Raw genomic sequence first — 19,442 nt, 5'->3', positions numbered from 1 at the left:
TATATTTTTAAAACAATTTTCACAAAGTATTTTGAACCAAAATCAAGCCTAAAATCAATTTTTCAGAGTGATGTACCGATGCACCAATCCATGCATCGATGCACCATGGAATAAATTGAACATCGAATGTATTTTATGCACCGATGCACATACTATGCATCGATGCATTCAGAGTTTTATGAAAACATCGAATGCATTTGATGCATCGATGCACCAGCTATGCATCGATGCACTTTGGCTATTTTGAAACATCGAATGCATTTTATGCATCGATGCACTCTTAGTGCACCGATGCACTAAGGGTCTAACGGTCAAAATATTTGAATTTTACACTTGATGCACCGATGCACCTTGGGTATGCATCGATGCACTGACGCTCCCAACTGATCTAATTAATTATTTTCACACTTAAACAACTCTATTGACTCCACTAATCATCCCCAACATTCAGAATCATTTGAAGGTGTATTTAAACAAGCTTAGAAGCCATTGATCATAACAGAAAAATAATAAACAAGACAAGAGAATCAAAGAGAAGCATCAAACCTCAAGTTTGAGCATTTCAAGCCTATTTTCATTCAATATTCTCTTTTCTTCAAGAACACTACTTGTACTCAATTGTATTCATTTTTTAGTTATTTTCTTGTTCTAGAATTGTGCAAATAATCTACCTTTTGAGGATTTCCTTGTAAGTTTGCAAATTTGTAATCTTCTCTTTGAGAAAGAGTGATCTCAAAAATTGGGGTATATTCTTGAGGGAGTTGTAAGGTTATATCTTTGGCCTCAAAAGAAAGAACAAATTAGTGAATTTGTTGGAAAATCCTTAGTGTAGATAGCTAAGGTTGTGGACGTAGACTTTGGTTGAGAAAGTCGAACCACTCTAAATTGATGTGCAAATCTTTTCAATTTTCTGCAAAAGCTTCCACCAAAATTTTAATTGCCAATTCACCCCCTCTTGGCCAATTCCATCGATCGATTAACTCAATAGATTATTTGAGTCCAATAAATCTGTATGACTAACCTTCCAACGGCTCATAGAAATTATGAAAACTGCGAAAACATCGACATCAATGACAATGAAAACTAGGTCAGACGTGTCTGAGTTTGTGGTGAAGCATTACCCTCCAAATAAACAATGTATGAAGTCTATGCTGGATCTACATGTATGGAACTATAATATCAGCTAGGATATATCATAAAACCCCACGACTGTACCATGTGAACTGAATGTGGTGGCATTTGAAATGGTGTAGACGATGGTTTATGTGATGGTTTTGGTGATGCATCTGAGTATGAACCGGAAACACCTGATCTTCATCCACAAGTCAAGGGACAATGATGCTATGATGGTGGACGTTTTTCTCGGCACTGATGAATTCTTTCACCTTGTGTTTCCTCAGAAAGTAGGAACGATTTCCCATTCGTATTGAACCACTGATAATAATCATCTAAAACCGAATAATGATCTACATAAATTAGTTCCTTACAGAGAATACGTCCATGTTGATCCTCCCAGATCATTACCCACTCGTTGTGCTTCATCAGCCAGTTGACTCATTTTTGCCCCGTCTATCAATGTTATACAATTTGTCGAGATTTCTATGTGCTTCAATAATAGATTGTACGAAACCAAATGGTGGAACATGTGATCAATAGAATGCCACTTGAAAATAGCATAACATATCATAGGGATCATCACAATCCATACATCTAATGGGTCACTCAAGTGAGGTGAGATGCAATGTCTCATTTATTCAGTTGCATAATGAGTCTATTTGCTGACTTGGACGGAAGGCACGAATCACCAAAAGCACCTTCCCTGGGTTTTCGTCCGAGCTGGCACCACGCGACAAATCGCGGAACACCATATGCTCCTTCGTGGTAAAGCTGACACACGACGGAAGACACGAATGGTGATTCGTGCCTTCTATTATTCACCTTAAATTATTTGATACTCCATTATTACCCAAGTTTTAAAGTTCGGTGACTCACACTCCCCTCCCCTATAAATACCCTCGAATATAAACATCAAATCGCATCAAAATTACTTTTACATCATTCCTTATATCAAGCTTTGTAGATTTTGTTATAGTTCTTAGAAAGTAAATTATTTTTATTATATTAGATTTATTTATATTTAATTATTTGACCAATTTTTATTAAATATTTCGTAGTATTTGTTTGCAGTTGTAAAATGAAAGGCGATATCAAATCTCAAGATATTTTGCTGATACATTAATAATATTAAATTACGTTATTTAATTTACTGTATTTTTTAAAATTTTTCAGAATTAATTTATATTTTAGTTTGTATACTATTTATTTAATTTGGCGTATTCCAACTATTGTTTTCACATATATAAGACTCTCAATCTTTTAAAATCTCAAAATGAGGCGTATTTCAGTTATAGTCTACTATAATGGACAAATTCGAGAATATGAAACCAGCGTTGTCTTCGCATCAAATCATTATGTCAGAATATCATTCAAGAGAAACACCATACTTGAGGAGTTCATCATTAAAATTTAATGGAAGATTCATGTTGGAAGTACTAAAAGATTATTCTTACTTTAGTACAAATTTACAACTGCAGTATATTTGTTAACTTATGCAACGTTTGAACTCTCCTTTGAAGATGATGTTGCTATGATGGTTGATTCTTATAATCAAAATTCAGACTCTGATACAGAAATGTATGTGACATTTGTTGAAGTGTTTGCGGTTCGTGGTATGTCAATATGCTCCCACTATAGATTGTCTCAACAAGGTGATCAAGTTGATAGCCCAACTCAAGTAATGTGTAATGATTTTAACTCGTTAATGGAAAATCCACATCCTAGTACGTATCATCCCATCAAGTTCAATGGGGAGAAATTCATCAGCAACTTCTTATGATCTCTATCGAGATGGCTCTACGAGCAATCCGTATGGTAACACTGCTTCTAGTTCAAGGGGAATGCATTCATCTGTCAATTTTTTTTACTTGAATATAGGGATGCCCTCGACACAACAATCTATTCAGTACCCATTTGACATGATGCCTTCAAGTTCCATGGGGGGACATTCAAATGCGAGCTTCTTAGACCTTAATGTAGAGATGTCTGCGACACAATACTCAGTTTAAAACTCGTATGACATGATGCCTTCAAGTTCAAAAGGAAGGCATTCAAATACAAGCTTGTTCAACCTAAATATCGACATTACAGAGGAACTCTCATCTCCACCAGAAGAACATCTTCGTGAGCCAGGTACATATGGTGCTGAGCCTGGACTATTTGTTGAGCCAAAATCACCGCAGTTCAACATAAACTCCGATGATGATGATACAGATGAAGTTCCCATAAATACGATACAAATCGAACCTTCAACACACATGTATGAAGATGACTATGGTGTAATGTATGGGTCAGAATTTATGGATATGTCTAATGTTAGTGAGTACGGATTTAACTCATTAGTCAATGATGGCGAGTGATATATCGGAATAGAGTTTCCATAGAAAGAAGAAGTGATGATTACAATTAAGAATTAAAACATTTGTAATTTTGTTCACTACAAAGTCGATCGATCCACCACCGAAAAGTATGTATACTATTGTGTCTAACATGATAACGGATGTAACTAGATAGTTCATGTATCAAAGAAGAAAAGAAAAAAATAATATATGTGAACTAATATGTCCTCATACATGTTGTGCTAGACGGATCAACCAAGACCATCCCAACTTTGACTCGACATTATCTACCAAGTCATCATGCCCATGGTCAAAGCAAGCTCTCATATTGTTATTGTGGTACTAATTTCAGCTATACAGTCTTGATATATGAACATCGTCTCCTACAGGAAAACATGCAAGGAAAAGTAGAATGCCATAAAAAACTTCACAGTGAGTGAGATTTATCTTAAAATGAAATATGAAGTTCGTTTAGGGTAGTACACAGACTGAATCTTGGGATAATAGTCAACTTTGAAACTTATCATGCATACCGCAATGACCGAGTTCTTAGCGGTAGATGTCAATTCTACCAGCTTTTTTAGACTTACCAGCAGTGCATTAATGTTGTGAAATATTGCAAGTTTATGGTCCAAATTGATGGGACACTCTTGTGTGGAAAATATAAGCAAGTTATACTATTGACAGTTATCTAAGATGGTAATCTCAAAATTTTTCAAATTGTGTTTACCATTGTTAAATGAGAAGATACAGATTTTTGGGTTTTTTCATCAAAAACTTATGCTTACATGTTGTATCGAGGTAAATTTTGTGTCATTTCAGACCGCGGAGCTGGGATCAAAGAAACAATGGATTCTTTGAGTCCAATAAAGGTGTATGACTAACCATCCAACGACTCATAGAAAATCGTCAAAACTATGAAAACATCGACATCAATGACTGTGAAATTGGGTCGGATGTGTCTGAGTTTGTGGTGAAGTATTACCCGCCAGATAAACAACATATGAAGTCCATGTTGGATCTACATGTATGGAACTATAATATCAGTCATGATATGTCATAAAACCCTACAGCGATGCCATATGAACTAACTGTGGTGGCATCTGAAATGGTTGCGATAGCGTTTGACCCGACTGTATTGGCATCCGAAACAACTATGGAATATAAACTAGTGTAGACGATGGTTTATGTGATGGTTTTGGTGTTGCATCTGAGCATGAACCGGAAGCATTTGCTCTTCATTCACAAGTCAAGGGACGATGATGCTATGAAGGTGGATGTTTTTCTCAATGCTGATGAATACTCTCGCCTTGTGTTTCCTCCAAAAGTAGGAACAATTTCCTATTCTTATTGAACCATTGATAATAGTCATCCAAAATCGAATAATGATCCATATAATTCAATTCTTTACAGGGAATACTTTCACGTCGATCCTCCTAGATCTTTACCCACTCACTGTGTTTCATCACCCATTTTACTCCTTTTTTGCCCCGTCTATTAATGCTATGCAATTTGTCAAGATTCCTATGTGCTTCAATAATAGATTGTACGAAACCAAATTGGTGAAACACACAATCAGTGGAATGCCACTCGACAATAACATAATATATCATAGGGACCACCACAATCCATACATCTAATGTGCCACTCAAGTGAAGTGAGATGCAATGTCTCATTTATTCAGTTGCATAATGAGTCCATTGAAACTAAACAATTATACATAATTCTTATCAAAATAATATTTTAATTATATAACGACAATTAAAGGTAAGTGATAAAATTTAAAGACATACCCATGTACCATCCTTTTGATCAATAAGTAGTCTAATCTTCCAATTCGTCTGGTATATCACGATGATCTTTCCTTATACATGATCACCTATTAAGTGTAAAAAAATCTATTATATACTCAAAAAATATTTATATACGAACTCAGTATTGAAATTACCTCAACGATAACGGGAAGACTAACGAGTTTTTCACGATCGGACATAAAAAGGGCATCTGATACTACCCTCGTGACTGCAGAAGAATGAGACATCTGCCAATATCATTTTTCTAATAATCAGTTGCTCAACACATTTCTCTATATAAATATTTCAAAATCGTAAAGCCCTAACTGAATGAGCTGACAACTCGAAAATCTATTAGGTGACACACTTGGTTGCGATTTTTTCGGGTATCAAAATCCTTCATATGAGTCGTAATATGCAAGCCCGAGCAAATATTTTAGTTTGTTCCTTGGAACAGTTGTCGCTCAACTGTCAAAAATTTGTGGTCAACCATGATAATTATATTCGACCACCGTTGAAATTAGGCGGGATACCTCCAAGATACTCCTCGCACAATGAATGTGAATCACAATCCGCCACTCAAAAAATTACATCCTTATCTATCGGAAGACCCAAATGTAAGGAAACATCCTTCATCGTAATAGTGCACTCCACATACGGTAGATGAGATATGAGCCTTCGGTCTCCACTTCTCAACCAGTGTAGATATAAAGTTGGATTCAAAGTTACAATGCCCTTCATATCTAGCTATGTAATCGAATCCAACCTTAGCTAAATGCGACCAAACACGATTCAGTATCTCTAACTTAGTGTTACGAATAAATGGATCTAATATACGATTATTCCTCTAATTAACTAAATAGTATACAAATTAAAATATAAATTAATACTAAAAAATATTAAATAAAACATTCACAATAATTAACATAACACAATTTAAAATTGTTATCGTATCGGTAAAATGACTCGAGATATGATTTCTACTTAAACATAGTTATCCATATTCCATTTTATAACTGCAAAACATAAAAAATATAGCACAATAAAATATAATAAAATAATAAACTATTTAATATATTATTATTAATAAAACATTCACAATAATTAACATAACCCAATTTAAAATTGTTATCGTATCGGTAAAATGACTCGAGATATGATTCTACTTAAACATAGTTATCCTATTCCATTTTATAACTGCAAACATAAAAATAGAGCACAATAAAATATAATAAATAATAAACTATTTAATAATTATATTATAATAAAATAATTTTACATTCTAAAAAATTATATACCCACTTAAAACTGTTAGATGAATGATAAGTAAGAATGGGAGTATTTTTTTGGGTGATTTGAGAGTTGTATGAAATTGTATTTATAGGAGATAAGTATGTGGTAATTTAGAGGGAACGACAAACGATTGAGTGGTATTTATAAAAGGGGCGGATCGTGATTAATGATTTACCTGAGTGACACTAACTCAGACAAAAATATAATCGAATGCTTTGATGATTCACGCCTTAAGTCTATGCAAGTAATAGGTGTTAGATTTAAAAATTTGGTCGATAAGTGTTTGACGTATAATTATTATTCTTTGTGCTTTTTTGGGTAAAACCGCCAGCCAATGATGGTTTGCAATTTGTGGGAGCATTACACGAGCGTATGGATATAGGACAACTCAAAATTTGACGTGTGTTGCGGTGTCCATCAACATTGTCTTCTGACCAAACATGTTTGCGTTTATATTACAATGGACTATATATTAAATTTATATAAATGGATTATATATCAAATATTGGTAAACTATATCAAATTTTCTAAAATATTTAAATTACTTTTTAATTCATCTAGATATCTAACCTTACAAATATTATTTTAGGTACTCAAGACTCACGGCTTTAATTTCTCTTAAGTGACACATACCACAATTTAGTGATTTTAAAATTTATTTTTTAAAAAATATTAAAAATATTATGACATTTATATAATAAACTAATTTTTCTTATTTTATAAAACAATTCCAAAATCTCAAATCATAAATTTAATTTTTCACCTTCGTCATTTTCGACCACAACCACTGCAGTTGACATAGTCTCTTCCATCCTCTTAGTCATACTTCCCATAATTGTCATCGATGTCGGGTCACATGGGATCATGATTATCATCTTAGGGTTAACGGGGTATAAAAACGTTAATTCGCCCTCGATCCATCATGATTTCATGAGGGTTTTGGACGTCGGGGAGGTAAGGTTAGGTGGAGTTTTACTGACAGCAAAGGGATGCGTTAAGCATGAGTTTAGGGTTGAAATGGAGATTTCAAAAGTCTTGAAGTTATTTCAAAAATTTATGTTTTTTTTCTAAAATATATAATTTTAAAATAATTTTTTAAATTATCATATTATACACGTGTACTTATGAAAAAAAATTAACGCAATTAACGATTTAAGCACTTAAACAATTTAAGCACTTAAACGATCCATTACACACCCAAAATATATATATATACACCTATTCGGAAAATTAGTTAACGCTTTCGGATTTTAAATGGATAAATAAACTTTTAATTGTTTTATATTATTTTTTTCGAGAGATTAATTGTTTTATATTTAAAATTGGTGTCCAATGGAGTTTTCCACATTAAATTGACGCTGGTGGTCCACGCCTTCTTCTTTTCTAATACTATCATTTCGCTGTCTTCCATTATTATTTGGATAACTACGGGAGATCATTAAACTATGGTAAAATATCAATGTGACCGCCGAACTTTCAATTGAATCAATCAGACCACCTAACTATTTAATTGATTCAATCAAACCACCCGTCGTTAATTTTAACAGAGATGACTGTCAATTAATTTAATTGGCATAATTATATATTTTTGGTCCTTAATATTTACATATTCTATCAATTAAGTCATTATTTAATTCATTTAAATAAATTTAAATATCCAATTAGAACGTGACACATGTCAATATATGATTGGAAGGTTTTATTTATGAATTTTAAATTATTTAATTAAATAAGTTTCTATCCAATCAGATGGTGACACCTGTTACCACCCAATGGATATGAAAATTAAAGGATATCCAATTAGAACATGACACGTGTCAATATATGATTAGAATGTTTTATTTATGAATTTGAAATTATTTAATTAAATAATTTTCTATCCTCCCACACAAAAAAACCCTAGTTTGAATTCATTTGAGAGCATGTTGGTCGCTTTAATTTTCACTTCCATTGGGTGGTGACACATGTCACCACCTGATTGGATATAAATTTATTTAATTAAATAATTTTAAATTAATAAATAGAACATTTCAATCATATATTGACACGTGTCATGTTCTAATTGGATAGTTAAATTTATTTAATTAAATTAAAATAGTGACTAAGTTGATAGAATATGTAAATATTAAGGACCCAATATATAATTATGCCAATTAAGATTAACGGACACGTCATTACCTCGGTTAAAAATTAACGACCAGTGATTTGATTGAATCAATTAAATAATTAGATGATCTGATTGATTCAATTGAAAGTTCAATGATCATATTAATTTTTTATCATAATTTAGTGGTATCACATATAATTTACCCTATTGATTTTAGATATGTTCATATTCTGATTACTTTTCAATATTTTTTTTATATTGTAAATGGTAAGTACTACGTAATTAAATCTTAATAAATAGCTTTACGTTAGTTATTTTCTTTTCGAGTGAAGCACACCAAAGTCAACACAAGGGCCGGTGGTGTCACAATCTATACTGTGATTCATGAACAGAATCTCAAGATTTTTTTGTATAGGTTATAATTTTATTATTATTATAATCTAAAAATGTTGGTGGTGTCATTTCGTGACATGACAAGTTCCTAAACTACTACATGCATTCCCATCACTGACTCCTTCACCAACTTCTCAGCATCTTTATTATGAATATTTATGTGTTCGGTAATTGATATTTTGATCGGAAATAATATATACATTTTGTCTGGTTTTTATAAAACAAAATAAAAATATTAGAGGCGGAGGGGACCAGGGAGATCGATTTTCGGGAAGTGGGGTTTGTCTTTGCCTAGATGGGAGATATGGTAGGGTTAAGTGGGACCTACAATCACAGCTGTACATCATCAATCATCTTGTACGGACGCCTCCTCATTGGATTGCTGTTGCGGGATTTGACGCCCTTCGTGTTGGGCCCCCTCTTCTTTTCTATGATTTTCATGCCCATTTCGGTTTTCAAGGGAACAACAAAACCCTCTGATTGAGTTAGTTTTATATAATTAATATCCAACATTTAATCATCAATGCGAAATGCCAGTTCAGTTGATAGAACATAATGGTTTTAATCTTAGGATTTTGAGATCGAGTCTCACGGAGGACATTTCATAATTTGGAGGTCTCCTACGAAAGTTACTCTCAATCCGGCGTTAGGAGCAACCTACTATCCTACCTTCCCTTACCTCATTATATATAGAAATAAGGGTCAACTAATTTTTTTTTATTCAATCATCCATGCCACTTATATTATATTGATAGTCTAGGCTTGAGATCTTAGGTTCATTTTTATGTAAATATTTAGAGATTGTGTATCTTTAGGATTTATGGTTAGTTTTTGTTCAGGAGTATTAAATTTGAAATAAAAAATATTATTTTGTAATCACGTTAACTTAATCAAATAATTAAATAAGTGAAGTCGTCTAGATTTGTATAGTACAAGAAATTTGAGAATCAATAGAGTGACTGCTACTATAAATATGGTATACATGTGTTATAACCATTTTTCGTAAAACAATTAAATATTAGTTTAAAAAACGATGATGGCTTTTATTTAGAAAAATTGGTGATTGGGAATTAATTAGGAATTAAATTGAAAGGTCTCCATCGCATTTGAGCTAGGTAGGTCGAATACTTAAAAACGTATTTTAAAATAATTTTAAGAAAAATCATTTTTAAGACAAAAGTTGGTATGCGCTTACAAAGATTTGATTAAAACGGGTTCGGGAATCGGTTACGTGTGGGAAATGATTAGCACACCCACAACGCCCAAAATTGGTATTGTGTCGCTTACATATTGTCGTAAAAGATGAAAATCATGAATTGAATATAAAGTTAAAATATGATTCATTTAATAATACGGGTTAATTTACTTTGAATTAATTATTTAAAAAAAATCCTTTTTACATTGACGTTTATAAGCTTAAAGAGTAAAATAGTAAAACATAAACTTAAGGGATTAAATAGTAAAAATAAAACTTAAAGGACTAAAATAGAAAAAATAGAGAGTTAAAGGACCAAATAATAATTAAAGCATATGTAAAGTAGTGACTAAAATAAAATATTTGAAAATATAATGACCAAAGTCGAATTCTAATAAAATAACAAATAAGTAAGAACATTACTAAAATAAAAGTATTGAAACATTAATGCTCAAAATAAAATAAGGTAAAAGTCCTTTAAGTGGGTGAAACATAAAATTATGTTGACTAAAATGCAATAAAATCTAATTATATTGACTAAAATGCAAGAAAACACAAGATAGTACCTAAATAAAAATTAAACAAAGATCAAAATGCAAAATTAAATAACATTGGCTAAATCAAAAATTAATAGTGACTAAATTAAAATAACACAAACTGAATAATAAAATTAAATAAATTAAAAACGAATGGTCCAATGACCAAAGTGTAAAAACACAACTAAGTTTAAAGGACTAAATGGTGAATTTACCAAATAATTAACACATGCATCCTAAATTGGTGTAATATCAATTTTGGTCCCTATAGGGATCAAAACGTAAAAACATGAAGAGATTACAAGCCCTTAAGACGCATCTCCCACTGGCCCTACCGGCCGCCGTGCACGTGATGGAAATCTCCAAATCACCCTAAACGTAGATCTACCCCATACTTATTTAGGGCTAAAAATTAAAAAAAACACTAGAAACTACCCCAAATGTGCCTTGACACTTCGACTTCTCCTCACTCCGACCACCATGAAGGCTTTCTCCGACACAGGTAAGCTATTACCCTACCTTTTTTTTAGACTCGTTTTTTATTACATGCAAAAAGATTATATATATATATTTCGAAACCGAAAAAATAAAATATACCTCAAAATAACTTTGCTTTTACTTCTTTTTCGTGAATTGGAGAAAAAGTCCCCTTCTTATAGAAATGGTTCGGGTATTTATAGACCCGCTTTTTTTACATTTTGCTTGCTCTATTTTTTTATTTTATTTCTGCTTTTTTTCTAAAATGATTAAAGTCAAATTATTGTGTTTGCATTGTGGATCTAGTTGTGTTTGTCGGTTGGTGGATAAAGCGGTGGTAGTGGAGAATCGGTGGCCTGGGCTTGATCTGGACCGTTGGATGGGTCTAGATCGAATGGTTCTCCTAAGAGGCGACGATTGATAGTTCTGGAAACCCTAATAAGGGTTGATCTGGCTTTGGGTTGGATCCGGATTCGGGTTTTGCAATTGGGTCTTGGATGTTATCTTTGTGGGCTCCAAGTATTGGTTGGCCTCCTAGTGGCTTGTAACTGGGTTGAGATTAGGCCTGCAAAATATAATTTAATTTTATTATTATAATAATAAATAATATTTATTTTAAGTCCGGACAGAAACGGGTGTCTACAAAATTAATAGAACTAATTAATTTAATTTTTCTGAACATTATTGTTTCTCTAATTCTTTTAATAAAACGTTACATAAAGAAAACAATGTTCTAAGTTAATCTATATAACCGACCTATAATGGTGTGTTTCTGCTTATGTTATAAAAGAAGTCTATCCTCCACCAATACATCGCATATTTTAGATTACTTGAAAAAAAAAATTAACCTCACAAAACTAGTTCTGTAAAACCTTTTAATTCTTAAGCAATCAACTCGACTTGACTGCATAGCACAGTGACTCAACTTAGTGAACCATAATTGAAATTTGAAGAAGTAAGAACTGATGTCAAAGTACATTTTTATAAGGTTTATATATTTTATGTTATCCTTTGGAACAAATTACCGCATTGCGTAGTTGATTAACGAGTTGACTTCGGTATTAGAGGTCGTGGGTTCGACCCACTCTGTTTGAAAGTTTTGTGTGTTTTTACATTTTATTTTATATTATTTTAGCAAAAGGATACATGAGGTCCTCGAAGTTTTTTTTTATTTTGAAAATATATAGGTCTTCACTTTTTTGTACTCAATGTGGTCCCTCAAGTTAAAAAAACTCAATATGGTCCTTTAACCAACGTTTATCGTCGTTGACCCACGTCGCCGTTATTTTGTGTTGACATGGCACGTTAAACAAGTTACATCTTATTTTTTTCTCTCAGTCTGACCCTCTAACTCAATATGACCCTTTAACATATGTTTAATACCGTTCTAACTAGAAAATTATATCTTCATTAGTCTTAACTATATTCTCTCTTTATTTTGGTCATTAACTTTTATTAATATTTATGATGTGACATTTATTATTCTTATTTTTAATATATGATTAAAATAATGTTAATTAAATTAAAAATTATATTGAATAAAAAAAGGCAATAGGGTACATGAGGCCTAGGGTGTAAACAAGCCGAGTCGAGCTCGAGTATTGTTGAGCTCGACTCGACTCGAAAACTCTGAAATGGAGCTCGACTCGACTCGAAACTCGCGAGCTTAAAATTTTTAAGCTCGACTCAACTCAAAATCCTGAACTGAAGCTCATGAGCAGCTCAAAAAGAAAAAAAAATCTTAAACTTAACAAGATTGAATCCTCAAATTCAAACTCGAACCTGAACCTTAAATACTGAAAACCTTATTGTATTTTTTTAAAAAATCAACACATAAATGTTTATTATTAATATTTATTTTTTAAAAAATAAAATCTAATTATATTTTTCGAGTTACTCACGAGCTTTTCGATTATCGAGCCTTGACCGAGTCGATCTCGAGTAGCTCGCGATCTGTCTCGTCTCATTATAACCCTACTGAGACCCTCGACGTTTAAAAAAACAATGTGTCCCTATTTTTTAACACCCAATGACCCTCCAAATTAAAAAAACACTCATGTCGTCATTTGACCAACTTTTATATCGTTGACCAACAACTACATTATTTGTGTTGATGTGGCACGTTAAGCATACCAACATCCTATGTGACCCTCGACCATATTTCTAATGTTTTGTAACTGCGAAAATTTAATTTAATTATACACCAATATAATTTTAAAGCTGTGGGGTATATTCTTTAATTTAATTATAATTTTGGGAATATTTTTTAATATAATTTTAAAATTTTAACTTAATAATATTATTAATTATATATTAATAAAAATAAAAATACTAATGTCACATCATACATAAATATTAATAAAAATTTATTGACCAAAATAGAAGAGAGAAGAGCGTTGAGTGATGAATGATACAAATTTCCCAATTATAAAAACTTAAATATAGGTCAAAGGTCACATTGAGTTATTTTATTGGGTTGAAGGGTCATATTTAGAGGAAAAAAATAGAATATTGTATGTTTAACGTGTCCGTCAATACACAATAACAAAATCATTAATCAATGACGAAAAATTTTAGTCAAGGGTCATATTAATTTTTTTACTTGAAAGGTTACTTAAGTGTAAAAAAAATAGAGGGTGACATTGGGTTTTTTTTTTAAACTTGGAGGGCCTTTATTTTTATAATCCACACATGATTTGGCTTCGTTTATATATCTCCCTGCAAAATTAAATTTAGGGAAAAGAAAATCAGGGAAGGAAATGTTAGGGTTCGTTTCTTGCTTACATCCCCAAATCCCCTCAACTTCTCCAAATCTACACTCCGTTTTCAGATATTCTTCTTTATTTCCCAACCTCAAATCCACATTCCACTACCCTCGACCTTCACGATTCATCCTCTAGCTCAAATGGAAACAACAACGATGATTTAACCAAACAACCTAACAAGAAACCAGAAGAAAGGCAAGTGATGGGGATTCGAAGGACGATCGGCGGTCCATTTTTAATTTCAGGCTGGGTGATTTGCTGGATCCGGATCCTGATATATCGTAGCCCTTGGATTGACGGTCTGCTGACGTGGGCCAGTGTTCAGGTTCTGTGGCAATTGTTTTTTTATTCAGGGCTATTCTTTTAGCTGCTCTCAAGTACTCTTTCATTGCTGCTCTTCTTGTTTTCATTCTCATTACTCTTCTTTGATGGATTTTCGTATCTGCAATTGCATATCATTCTCGGTTTTCCTTAGGTTTGATTTTTCTACCTTTATTTCTTGTCTTGTCGAAAATTTGAACTCTCCAAATTATCAAAAGGAAGAACAAACTGAGATTTAGGAAGGTAAGCTTGTGAATTAGATTCCACCATTAATGGCCATTCAAAGTTAGACATTGGAGGATAGAGTTGTGGATTAAGTTAGATTTTGAGTTCAAGTTTTGAATGTTAAACTCGAAGTTCGGTTCCCATTTTTGGCCAACTTTAAGTTCATTATTTTTGTTCAAACTCTTCTAAATTTTCAATTTAAGATGAGTAATTCGACCCTTCCATAGATATTGATATTGTAGACGTGGCTGAACAAAAGTTTGATTTAGCACTTCTTAATATTTTAAGGATATATGTATATTTTGGTACCTGAAATTGGTTGAAGGTTCAATGCGGTACATTATATTAAGTTTTGTTTATCAGGTACTTGAATTGGATTTTTTCCCCTTTCAAATTGGTACGTACAACTTATTTTAAAAAAAATTAAATATTTTAAGAGTTAATTGAACTAAAATGATAAGAAAAGCCTTTAAATAAACTAAGGGTGCAAAATATGATGGATGCCATCATATTAACACTAATACATTGGATCCTATTAGAATTCTGCAGTATAGTGTTTTTGAGCGAGAGTAGTACTAAGACGAGTGATCTCTTGGTAAGTCTTTGTATTGCACTTCTTATTTTTTAGATATTTTATATTTTATCGTAATATTTGTTTTTTTTTCCGTTCAGGACGAAACAAGTGGGAAAAGAGTGAATTTAAATTTTATTCAATCTATATATATATATATATATATATATATATATGAGGAAACATCAAAAACTTCTATATGTTAGCAATTTGCCAAAATCAGAGGGAGTAATAAATGAGTAAACGCCACACAGCAATTTTATATTTATAAGCTATGCTATTTGGATTTAAAGACGAGTAGCATATACTAATGTGTTTGTCCAACATTGGTCTACTCTTTTTTATATATTTATAATTTCTTCTTCATATCTATGTTTAAATATATATGTCGGACATAAATATTTGAAAAAAGAATGAAGAAATCGAATTAAGCTTAATGTTTTGTAGGTCGAGATTTGAAGCCGTTTCCTTTTGATAAATATCCCCCGGCGATTGCCATCACTTTTCTTCACTGCCGAGGTTGAGCTAGGAATGGTTCGAATGTCATCAACATCCGATTGCTTGAACCACTTCAACATGAAAATACCATCTGAACACCTGCAAGTATTACAATACTAGGATTCAAACTTCTTGTATCTCATACTATGCTAAAATCATTCATCCAACTCGCTTCGATTCTGTTCTAACCACGATGCAAAACTATGTTGATTATCATACCTGGAAGAACCAAGCATCCTGACGTTTTTCCGCCCAAGAAACCTGTGGGAAAAAAGGTAGAAAATCGACTATTATAGAAACTGAAAACGATGAGTACTGGCCTGGTAGCAGGCACATACGGGATAAAATATAGACTTACAATGCACCACCTCCTGCAGGACCGATTGCTTTGAAAAGAGACATTGCAGTCATGGCTATGCCATTGGCAGCTCCTCTCTGGTGTTGTTTCTGTTTTTGTTTTCATTTTCAAATCGTATTAAGACGAGGTGTTTTCTAATTCTATAGAAGAAGGAAAAATCCGGAGCGACGACTTACCACGGCTTGATTTTGCAGAATGAATAATCCGGTTATGATCGATACCTAATCATGTCGGAAAAACTTGATGGTTATCAAAAGGCATACAAGTGCATAACAGATGCCTAACTAAAAGGATTCACTTACTGAAAAAGGTTCTTCAAGATGGATGCACAGTTTTATTGCCAAGCCGAGAGCGAACCCGGACATCAAGACCATGCTAGAATAACTTTGCACAGAGGTATGCTTAAGAGCTGCAAGTAGCAAATCATGTAACCATTAGGGAAAATTATAAACCAACAAATGGATAAAACACAAGGCAAAGTTACAGGGTTTCGGATATTTACACTTGCGATACGAGCCACCAATACGGGTCCTAGCATCCTCTCCACATACGGGTATGTCGAAAATTGAAAGACGAGAAGGCTGAAACCTGTATATGTTCAGGAGTTTATCAATCTAATATGTGTATTTACTAGCGTATCATACCATTCTATTGAGTTGATCAAGAGATGTGTTCAGATATTAACGTGATCAAAATTAATACCAGTGATTGCAAGAACTTGTCCACATCCTCGGTTGAATAACTCAAGCCTCCCAACCTTCTAGGACTAACAGCCCATAATGAAAATATCTGCAGCACGAAGATGAATGGCAACATATTCCGATCAGATTGATTACTTTTTCAACATATTCGTATGAATCCAAGTGAATATGATTAGTACCTCTGAGTAGGCCATATCATGAAGCGAGAAAACACAGTAAACTATGATAGATGACATTAGAGGCCAGTTCCTTAGGAGGCTAGTGATTCTTTTCCCTCTTCCTTTTCTGTGTTATTTCTTTTGTGTTGAGATCATGAGTTGCAGCTTCCAAAGCATCATACGAGTCGTCCAATGATCTATCCTTCTCCTCGTGTTTGTGAAGCGTTTCCTGCAATAGAAACGATATGTTCATTTTTTTCATGATTTCCATGTCTGCAAGATAATATCCTTGTAACCATTTCCGGATATGAGTCAGCAATTAGAATACGTACCGGAAGCCAGAAAGTAGCGATGGTTACTGCCAAGGCAAAGAGTGATATGGTGAGGCATGGTAAGAAATATGGAAACCTGCAACAATTGAATGTCAACATATTAAAAACTAACAGAGAAAATGCTAATACAAAACATGAAAAGTTCTTAAATCTAACAGTGATTCATAAGCAGAATATATTCACTTACCTTTCAAACAGTGATCCTTTGGGAAAGATATTCGGATACTTCTCAGCTGGCTGAATAACAAAAATTAGAAAACCTCAATGAATACTTTAGAGTTGATATAACCGTGTCAGACACTATTCGTATCGACACTCAATCTTAAGTCCGAGGAATAACACTGTATTGGAAGCCTTAAATAGAAGTACCTGAGCTAGATAACCTCCCAGAGCAGGGCCAAAGATCAATCCTATGCCCCAAGCTGTGCTAACCTGAAAATTTTAGTACTTGTTAAGTTGATGTTGAAGTAAAATCCACGTAGCCAAAACATATATAGGTTGCTAACGGCTTACGCTTGAGAGGGCTAAGGCTTGGTATTCCGTTCGAAAAATTTCGACTGCATATGCCTGGATATTGTGAACAAAGTAATCAAATAGTTATCCGGAAACAAACGAAAACAGAATTCATGCTGTGTTCGAAACGAACCTTTATCGGTCCAAGTAAGCCATTCATACTTCCTAGAAGAAATCTTGTATTACAGCCATCCAAAAGTTTACACTAAGGCCAAAGAGAGTGTTGAAAATAACTCTGCAATACAATGGCGATGAGAAGTTTGAGAAATTTTCACAATTACTCCAGAAATGTCAACTTGAAATATGAACTTTGATGAAATTCTCACTAACACTGAAATAGTTCCCATGATTATAACAGGCTTTCGGCCGTAACGATCGGAAAATATTCCCCATAGTACGATGTTAAGCTCTTCCTAGCATGAATGCAGAGCCTTGAAAGAATTTGAGTATTGTGTTAGGATCATGTGTTTGATTGAAAAGAATGCAGCAATGAACATAAGCTCACCTACATAACCAGCATAGGCGCCAATATCTTCCTCTCTTTTTGCAATGTGGAAGTCCCTAATCTGAAAACACAACAATTAAAGGAAGACTACATGAATAAGCATCACAATGGTTACAAAAGATGAAAAGTCGTAAAGAAGAAATTGTCCTAACTCACCATGAAGTACAAGAATGGAAGAGAGATGATATGGGCAGAGCTGCAAACATTTGAAGGTATGAAATTAGGACTAATACAGATGAAGGAAACCAAAGGAAAAGGGTGTATTCGTATTCGACACTCGCACTCGAATCCTTACCGGTGCATAGCACAACAATCCATATGGAAAATAGTTCCCGAAATGGGATGCCATGCCGAGATTCCTTCATTAGATCAACCTTACATCCAGGGCAGTCCTTGTAGTACTTCTTCTTTAACAGTGGCACACTATAGTCTTCCGCCATACTTGCTTTTTGAGCTGAACAAACAGCTCAATAAACTCTTTCTTCCTCGAAGAAATCCTAGTGTCCAAGCTTTATCAATGAAGGAATATATATGTCAATACGACAGAATAAAAACAAAGTCCAATATGTTAAAAACCATGTGCTCTTCAGTCAATCTAAAACTATTCCAAAATTTCGACTCAAACCAATTCACAACAGGTGAAGAGATCAACTTGAAAAACATGCAATAACAGTAGACACGATAAGCAATCAAATCAGATTCAACAGTCGCAGAATAAAACCGCTTCACGAATATGTTTTTTGTGTAAGAACACATCCATTGTCCATGTTCTCCTGAGTTGATAACAAGAAGAAAAAACACATCAAACAAAAAAAATACCTGGAAATATTCCAAAAACAGATTCAAGATGGGAAAAAAACTTCGGGTATCTGTTTAATAAGGGCAGTCGTAAAAGCAGATCGCCTAACAGACAGACATAATTGCACACGTTAAACCAATGAAGACGACTGTATAGGATATGCGTTTTTTATATATAAATTCGGTGTTTATAAGGACAAGAATTAGATGTGGTAAAGTTGGTTTTCGCGAACGAAACTACCAGGCAGAACCGAGATAAAAAAAAACACAAAAGAAAAAAAAAGGTGAAGAATCAAAACAAGAACAGGTCTCCTCCCATTTGAAATAGATTTGTCCGGTTCAGACTAAAACTCATATACGTCGATGTGACAAGTTACGTGCGTCGATTTGCCGGGCTTTAAATTTGGGAAACGACAAACAAGGATTGGCTGTCTTTCAATTTTATGTT

At 33.3% G+C, this 19,442-nt stretch overlaps 1 long non-coding RNA gene and 1 pseudogene across 1 annotated transcript; one reads left to right on the top strand and one right to left on the bottom strand.

The window, feature by feature from the left end:
• The first annotated feature begins 770 nt into the window (after positions 1–770).
• LOC120157784 lies at positions 771–15,885 on the top strand. Its single transcript, XR_005519165.1, has 3 exons — positions 771–803; positions 13,993–14,339; positions 15,579–15,885. It is a non-coding gene; the product is annotated as an uncharacterized LOC120157784 (long non-coding RNA).
• A 98-nt stretch (positions 15,886–15,983) lies between these two features.
• Positions 15,984–19,129, bottom strand: LOC120157783 (annotated as a pseudogene).
• Between the last annotated feature and the right edge of the window lie 313 nt (positions 19,130–19,442).

This window comes from Hibiscus syriacus, unplaced genomic scaffold (genome assembly GCF_006381635.1).
Source record: "Hibiscus syriacus cultivar Baekdansim isolate YM2019G1 unplaced genomic scaffold, ASM638163v2 tig00111276_pilon, whole genome shotgun sequence".
Lineage (NCBI taxonomy): Eukaryota > Viridiplantae > Streptophyta > Magnoliopsida > Malvales > Malvaceae > Hibiscus > Hibiscus syriacus.
The sequence above is the reverse complement of the archived record's forward strand: the minus strand, read 5'-3'. Positions and strand labels throughout refer to the sequence as shown.